Source organism: Felis catus, chromosome C1 (genome assembly GCF_018350175.1).
Source record: "Felis catus isolate Fca126 chromosome C1, F.catus_Fca126_mat1.0, whole genome shotgun sequence".
NCBI lineage: Eukaryota > Metazoa > Chordata > Mammalia > Carnivora > Felidae > Felis > Felis catus.
Genome location: NC_058375.1, coordinates 38,193,231 through 38,201,932, shown reverse-complemented (window position 1 = coordinate 38,201,932; position 8,702 = coordinate 38,193,231). Strand labels below are relative to the sequence as shown.

Here is an 8,702-nt window from a genome sequence, read left to right as displayed (position 1 = left end):
TTGAGGCGCTCCTGGCTTCGTTCCTTTCCTGTAATGATTAAACAGCCCCAAGGGCCATTAGCTGCTGAGAAAGCTCTGAGCCCCACCGGCATGGAAAGTCCTGGTCCCCTTTTCTCCTAGCTGCCACCCCATCCTCTGCAGGACTCTCTCGCTTTCCCTGCCCCCAGTACACACACACACACACACACACACACACACACACGTGCACACAGTCATGCACACCGTGTATACTCCCACCCCTGAGAGGAGCAGGAGGAGGAAAGGAGAGTTGTAGATTCAGCAGCTGGGAGGGACTTCAGAAGTTGAGATATTTAAGCTCTGGCTTATGTGGAGGGGAAACTGAGGCCCAGGGAGGGAAGGGTCATACGGGCAAGAAAGGTGGAGCTGGGCCTGGAGTCCAGGTTTCTTAGGAGTGAGTTCAATGCAATTTTCCTTGCTCCCGGTGGGAGGGGGACAAAGGAGGAGAAGGGGAAGGGGTCTGCTGCTAGCTGGGCAAAGCCTCCATCGTCAAGTGCTCCCACCTCCAATCCCCGACCCCCAGGTGTCATTTTGCCTTTTTTTTTTTTTTTTTACAGTATAGGAAACTGAGTCCTGAGAAGAGACATGTTTATTCCAAGCCACAAAGTGGGGCCGGGATTCACACTCTTGCGCTGTGCTGTGACAGATGAGTGATCCTGGGAAGGACACGGAGCACTCCGGATCCAGGGAAGACCAGCTGCCCCAGGGCCCAGGCAGACTGCTAGTCCCAGCAGCCCAGCCCACTGAGCTGCAGAGTGACCATGGACAGGTCACTAAGTGACTCCGGACCTGGGGTCTCGTCAGCGTGGCCTATACCCTGCCCACCTCGCAGGGCCAGTGAGTGCCGGTCCTCTATCCTCCCTTCCGGAAGTTACCCTCAGGGTTCCACTGCCCACACACCCTGTCCCCCAGCCCCATCCTCACAGACGCCCGATGCCAAGCCCTCACCCTGCACATTTTACCTAACCTAAACCAGCCGGCTGGGCCCATAGCAGCCATCCCTCTGATGCATCTGAGACCCATCTGTTAGCCGGCCAGACATCTTAGCAGCCCAGAGCCAAGAGAGTGGCAGGAAGGAAGTGAGAGAGGTTTTGAAACCTTCAGAATAGACGCTGTGAAGCTTATACATGAAGGCCACCCGCTGACGCATCGGTGAGCCCCAGATCCCCCACTCAGGGCCTGTCTTGTTTTGCTTCGCCTAGAGTGTTATTTTGTGCTGCAGCTCACAGCAAATTAAAAACAACAACTTAACAGTGGGAGAGAGACTGCCAGAGGCGTGCAGGGCATTGCAGGGCCATGGGGGGCAGAGGGGGACGGCCACTGATGGGCGCACAGCACATGGGCGTCCTGATAACCAGGGAAAGTGGAAAGGATGACGTAAGAGAGGCCAAATTAGAGCGAACAACCTAGGAATCAGGCTCCATCAATTTTCAGCCGAGGCCATTCCTGAACGCCAGCTGAGGATTCATATGCAAAGCAATGACCCAGAGTCACTGAGGAAAGATCGCACCGTGCCCATTATGGATTTTCTACTTAGCATGGATTATGAAATCCAGACAGGAAGAGTTTCATCCAAAATGGTTTGACATTTGAGGCAGGTGCTGGCAGGCCAGGAGGAGGCCCCACTTATGCAGGAAATCCTCTCGGAGAACCCCCGAGACGGAGGATGTGGTGGTGTTGTGGTTCTTACAGTAAGTGCGCACCTGTTCCGCACCTGGCTCTGGGGGCCCCCGGGAGGCCGACCAGCGTGCTGCCAGGCTGGCCGGAAAACAGCCGGGCACACGGGACAGGCGCCTTCAGCACAAGGCACGTCAAGATTCACCCCCCTCCCTCTGAGCTGCAGAGTTCCGGGAAGGAACGACCGAGTCCAGTTGGGGAGGCGGGGCGGGCTCTCCGGGGAAGCGCGGCAGAAGTAGCAGGCCAAGAGGGTGGAGAGAAACCAAACAAGCTGGCCTGGCAGCCAACCCTGGCAGGGTGGGAGCTGCAGGGACAGTGTTTACATGAAGATACAAGTGTTGAATAACAGCGTCGGACAGTGCAGTTTCTGAGGAGTATCTGAACCGAGGCTGTGTTTTCAGAGTTACAGCAGCGGCAGGGACTATGTGGCCGAGTTTCAGTTGGGGGGCGACAGAAGAACTACATCCCCCTGGACCAGCTGTTTAGGTCAGTTGCTTCACAAGCTTGCTTTTAGGGTCCGGCTCCCTGTGTTCTCTTTATTCCGTGTGTGTGTGTGTGTGTGTGTGTGTAGTTTGCAGTAGGTAGACCAGGAACCTCACTCCTGGCATTCACAGCCGGCGTCTCCCTTAGGCTTTAGGCTGTGCCGTCGCTGAAGACTCTGGAAACCAGGGTTCTGCTTCGACTCCTGGGGCCAGCTACTTCTCTAGCCTTATGGCCTTGTCTTCGGAGGTCACCACCCAAAGTGTCAGTTCCCTTGGACAGCTCAACTGTCCCCTCCCTATCCTTGCCATGCTATGTTTGCGCGGCCCCTCGCCAACCTCCTGCCACTCGGCTCATGTCCAGCCATGCACGGGGCCCATGCCCGTGGCCTCTCTACCCTCAAGCTCCTCACTGGCAGACTGTCCACAACTGTCACGGTGTCCAGGTTGTCCCACAGGCAGCCTGCTCACGTGAAGGCTCTTCCTCCCCTCGTGCCCTCAGAGTTTGGGTCGGAATCCTTGCTGCTGCACGTAACCGGATGTGCTTCCTGGAAGGGCCACGCTGCCTCTCGTCCCCAGGTCTCCTATGTGCCGGGTGCTCCCCCACCATCCTTTCCCCGAAGACTTCTCTGACTCCCTAGCCTGGGGAGTGTCCCCAAACCCAACCTGTCCCCCCCATTCATCTCACTGATGTGGGCTTACTAGATGTGAGCCCCTCAAGGGATCTGGGTACCTCATTCCCATTCATGTCCCTAACGAGCGACTGGCACCAAGTCCGTGCTTAAAGAGCGGAGAATGGTTTTCATAGACTGTGTTGGGGTGAGAGGCACAGTGGGCAGTGAGCGGAAGCAGACACGTTCTCCAGGCAGAGGGAGGCAGGAACATGGCAGGGGAGTATAAGCAGGTGTGGGGTGTTCGGGGAATGGCTTGTTGTGGCTGGGCTGCAGCCTAGGGAGGGTCTGGAGGGAGAATGTGGGCAAGGGGCATGAGAAGAAAGGGAGTGGTGAGACTGGCATTCTAGAAAATCCCTCTGGGGGCCAGCGTGGGGGCTAGATGAGGATGAGGAAGCTGGCACAAGAGATAAGGTGGAGACTGGCATCTAGTTAGAAGGATGGAGAGGAAAGGGTCCTGGCTGCGTTCTTACCCAACTGGGAAGCATGTGGACCTTTGTGGCTTTCTCTCCCGTGGGGTCCCTGCCCCAACCATGGTGCCAGGGTTCAGGACCCTCCATGCTGGGTGGCCCTTCCCTTCAACTCCCAGTGCCTATAAACCCTCATCCCCGCCACTAAGCCACGAATGGGAAACAGCCTTCAGATTGTTCCACTCCCAAAAGGACCAACATTGTAGCCAGGGTAGGCAGGGTGGGAAGCCTTTGGCTAAGGGAATGACAGATGGCGAGATCTTGAGCACGAGCCATGAAATGCTGATGGTACAAAGTGGGCTGGGACCCCCAAATCCACTGTGGAACCAAGAGTTTTCCATGTAGAAGGGAACCTCCCCTCCCTCTACTGTCTGGGTATCCCCATCTCCTCCAGCACCCTAGGAAGCCCCCGGAAGAACCCTGGGCAGGCTCACTGGTACCTCTGGCTGGCCTCGCCCTGGCTGCTTGCAGGTTCTTCCTGAAAAACCACTCTTGGCCAACCTTCCTGCTGAGAACTTCCTCTTCTGAGAACAATACGGGGTAAGGACTAAATTTGCCAGTATGTGCCAGAAATATTGGGTAGGTCACAGCCCAAATATGAGTGCCACTATTATAGTAACTGTAAGAGTTGGCCTCATTATTCCTATTTTGCAGCTCATTGGGGATGTGACATAATTATGGCTTATTTGGATTTTGAATTCGGGCTTGACTCTAAACACTGCTACACACTGTCCTTTTTCTCCTAATCCTATGTCTACGGGGGCAAACACGGAAGATGCATCCCGTCTGATGGAGGGGTAGAAGTCAGTTCCGTGTGGCTTCCTCTAATGGGAGCTCTGAGCAGGGCCCAAAGACGGCTGGACTGGGGACAGGAACCCACTGGGGTCCAGATCTGGTTCCAGAGACCTCAGCCCCTTGCCTACACCCCAGCCCTCAGCCACCCTTCCTTCCCTAGCCACCTCTGCCCTGTCCCCACCACCGCTCTAGCTCTCAGCTCAAATGGCTCATGACCCCCCCTACCCTGCCACGTGCCTGTGATCTGATCATTTCAAACCCAAATGCAATTCCATCTGATTGACCCCAGCCACTCTGTGAGCACACTCCGTGCAAGGCCCTTTGTCAGGGCTGTCTCACTGCACAGCTCCAGGGACACCTCTCCCCCAGGATGCAGCATCAGTGGTTCCCCTGGCCTTACGGAAGGCTGTGCTCTCTGCAGTGGGGAGACGGATGTAAGCAAGGCCTCTTAATTCCGAGAGGAAAGGATTATTACATAGGAAGAGCAGACCGAGAAAGGTGGTGACAGAGCCCCAGGGAAAGAGAAAAGACAGGAAAGAAAAAGAAGAGGTTTACAGGCTCCAGTCACCACACATGTAGTCCTGTCAGACGGGGCCGACCCCTACCTGTGCCGCCGGCCTCACAGAACCTGCTGGGGCCACTCCCAGCCTCACACTCCCGGGTCTGCTCTGCTCTGGCCTGGCCTCTGACAGCTCCAGTCCAGGTGGTGGATGAGACCTGGCCCCTCCCCCAGGGAGGGGGCGGGGGAAGGTCCCAAATCTCTCTCCAGCTGCTGGGCCGGGTTCCGAGGGACCTCCCCTGTCCTTGCTGCTTGATGTTGTCTCGGGAAAAGAGAATTTGTGCTGCACTCAGGGTTCTCGGGGGCCCCCAGGGCCAGATGTAGAAGACCACAGCTCAGAGTTAGCTTCTGTGGCTGCTGTGGCCACTGTCAGCCATCTGGCTGGACAGGTTTCCCAAGACGGGAGGTGAGGCGGGGCTGGCACTAGAAACTTGGGCATCGTTTGGAGCTTGGGAGGGTCTCAGGATGGGCCACAGGTGTGGCTGGCACACCCACACACAGCCCCCACACACAGCTTGTGCACAGGTGTGACTGGCGCACACACACACATGCCTGTGCACACACATAGCTAGTAGCTTGTCTAGGAAACACTGTGGAGTCGTCACGAGTACACAGAATCTCTAGTCCTATCAGCGCAGGCTCATTTAGGTGCCTCCGTGCCCTGGCAAAGCCCTTCACCTTTCTCAGCCCCCTTTTCTCTTCTGTAACTTGGATATAGTGACTATCCCACGAGTGGTTGGAAGGACGAGTTAACACAATGGATTTGAAAATGTTTTATAAGCTGCCAAGTACAGTGCCTCTGGGAGGCATCACTGTTAGTTGAGTCCCTGCAGGATTTCAGCCTCAGGCGTGAGTCCCTGTGGCCAGACTTGGGGAAAGTAAGAGAGCCACAGATGAGTCCCGGTTCCGCTGCTCACTAGCTACACTGATGGAAGAATTATTTAACCCACTAAGCACACAATTTTACATCTGTAAAATGAGGTAATGATATGCTGGAAAAACAGGAGTGAGGGAAATGAAACGAGATAATGTGTGTGTAATGCGATGCTGAACTATGAGATGATGGACTATTTCTGTCTCATTTTTGGCTGAGGTCCAAAGGGTGAGACCGATCTAACAGGTGCCTATCCTCCCCCACACCTTCCCCCGCCCCCAACCCTCCTGCCGTCTAGATGTGAGACAGAACTCCTAGGGAGCCTTGCTACCGTGACCTTGGCAGTGGGGGGAGCTCAGTGTACCTACTGCCCCCCCCCAACCACCGCCACCCCTCAGCATTGAACACTGTGCTCACCCTGAAGTCCACTGGCCCCAACCACTCCTGGCCAGCGGCTGAGTGTGGCTGACACTGTACCTGTCCCTTCCTGTGGGAGGTGTGGCTCATATAATGGGCATTTCTGCCTGGAGGACTCCAAGGGCCAGCCAAAACCTTCTTAGACCTGCCTGGGATCTCTTCCTCTTTTTCCTCCCAGTTATTCCTGCTTCCTCCCCTTTGTCCTCTCATCTCCAGCTGATTTCTTGCCTGTCCCATCCCGTCTCTGTGACAGCTTCTCAGAGGACCCGTGTATGCGCCATCCCTGGCCATCCATCTGCAGCCTGTGACAGAGTGGCTGCTCCAGGGCCAGCCGGGGAAGTGGAAAGTGTTGTTAGAGTCATGTGTCCACCCTGCCTCACTTTCCCTCAGGTGGGGAGGAGGCCAGTCCTGTCACCCCCAGCAAGCAACAGACAAGAGTTTCAGAAGGTCTGTGGCAGAGCTTAAATGTGTCCCAGGGCCTGGTGATTTACAGGCAGGAGGTGGTCTAGGCTGGGGGTGTTTTGAAAAGCAGAAGTGGGCCAAGCAGGGAGACAGGCAGGGTCGGGAGCACAAAATACCGGACAGTGACCTTTGGGCTCGTGGTCTGGAGACACGACTAAGGGTCCTGGAGGTCTGGAGGCAGGTCTGTCCTAAGGTCCTGGAGACAGGACTAAGGGTCTTTAAGGCCACCGCCCCCACACTTGCTCTTCCCAGCACTGCAGACGGCCATCTGACCGGCACATTTCTCCTTTTCCTCCCTCCTCTCCTCTGGACTCCCGGGCTAGGGATCTCCTGTCACAGGCCCTGTACTCCCAGGCCAGCACTGCCTGCACCACGCTGTGTCCCCCACAGACAGTGGGTGCCTCTGGGGCAGCAGCGGTTCTGACAGGCCCCTGTGACAAAGACCCTGAGTCCCCGGCCCAGAGAAGGGTCACCAGGAGGATGGGGACTTCCTGGCATCAGATGTCTTCTCCGCAGACATTGGTCTTTAGGAGGAGCCAGAGCACAATCCAAGAGTGAGGGGCTGGGCCCAAGTGGCAGAAGACAGCAGAGGACATAGGTCTGGCCTAGTGTCCCAGGAGCTGTTTCTTCTACCAGCACGTTTGTGATCCTCGACACGTAGACCCACATGTCACCATGCCATTATGGGCCCCTGTATCCTCATCTGTGAAATGAGAGGTCATTTCTAATGACCCTGCAACTCTAAAGGGCTATCAAATTATCCACCGAGTCCCCTCTAGCCTTTCAGTTCTAAGAGTCATGGAGAAAGTGGCATCCAGTCAGAGCTGTGGTTGGAAAGCAGAAGATTGAGGGCTCCAAGTCTACAGGCGTTAAGGTCAGGCACTCCTGGGCCCCAAGCCTGGCCCTGGCACTCATCAGTGTGTGTGGTTGGCTGGCTTGCTTTCTCTCTCTCAGCCTCAGTTTCCTTGTATGTGAAATGGGGCAACAAAGTGTGCCTTGCAGGGTCATCCCGAAGTAGAGGGTGAGTATGTAAAGCACAGAGCACTGGGCCTGTCACAGTGATGCCCTACCATGGTGGTGGTGGGGGGGGGGGGGAGGGTTATTGTGTTAATATTATCCATGTGGGTGAGGCGCCTTCATGTGGTATGGACCGGTGCTCACCTTAGAACAGGCAACCACTTGGTGACTTCCTTCGTCCTGACAGATTCGAGACCCGAGGGGTCGCAGCTGGGGTTGGGGAGGATGGCTTCATGACGAGTCAATATCATCCCACCTCCTCACATCCTCCTCTGGAAGCAGAGCCTGCAGCTACCCAAACAAGGTTCTGGAGAGTTCTCCCATGAGCAGCTGGCCCTTGCTGGAAGACAATAAATGGTCTCTACTGTCTCTCATAAGAAGCTGGTCAAGGAGGTCAGAGGAGCCTGGGGTTGGCAGGTGGAGGCAGAGGCAGCGGACCTGGGCTCATGCTCCTGTCGGCCATCCCAGCTCACCCACCCCACGTCATGCCCTCTCCTGATTCTGGGTAATTGGACACCCCACGGCTGCCTGTTTCCCCCATTATAACTCCTATCAGTTGTGTTATAACTGCCTGTCTGTTTCTCCCGTTAGGGATTCGTGGAAGGCAGAGTTTGTTGGGTTCATTTCTGTCCTAGTACATGGCACGGGGCCTGGCACACAGTAGATCACCATTACATTTTCATCAAATAAATGAATGAATACAAATGGCATTAGTTTCCTCCTTTCCCCTGAAAGCTCTTCATACAGTATAAGACTCAAAACCATGCAAACTATCATTAGAACTCCATTTATCAGCTGGGACTAAGTTTGTCTATAATATATACCCAAGTTAAAAGCAGCTTAAACAAGAAACATTTTTTTTTCACACAAAAGTCTGGAGATGGACAGAACAAGACGAGTAAGGTAGTTCACAATTTCTTAAGAGAACCGGAGTCCTTTTATCTTGTTGCCCTAGCAGTTTCCATCTCCTTGTTTACAATGGTCGCTCCAACACCGGCCCCTGCCTCTACATTCCAGTGTTCTTTCCAGAAATTGCACACAACATTTCCTCTAATATCCTGTTGCCTAGAACTTAGTCGTGTGGTCGCATCTAAGCTGCAGGGAAGGATGGGAAATGCCATCATTGTCTGGGGTGGCCCGCATCCCAGCAAGAATCTGAAATGTTTTTTACTCGCTAACAGAGAAGAATGGATGCTGGGAGGTACTAGGGGTCCCATACTTTACAGTCCAGACTGCACACCATTATCTTATTATCACCTGATT

The 8,702-nt window shown here is 54.9% G+C and overlaps 1 long non-coding RNA gene across 1 annotated transcript; it reads left to right on the top strand.

Moving 5' to 3' along the window:
* The first annotated feature begins 19 nt into the window (after positions 1–19).
* Positions 20–8,147, top strand: LOC123379607. The gene is made up of 2 exons (XR_006584258.1): positions 20–2,181; positions 7,627–8,147. It is a non-coding gene; the product is annotated as an uncharacterized LOC123379607 (long non-coding RNA).
* The last annotated feature ends 555 nt before the right edge of the window (positions 8,148–8,702 follow it).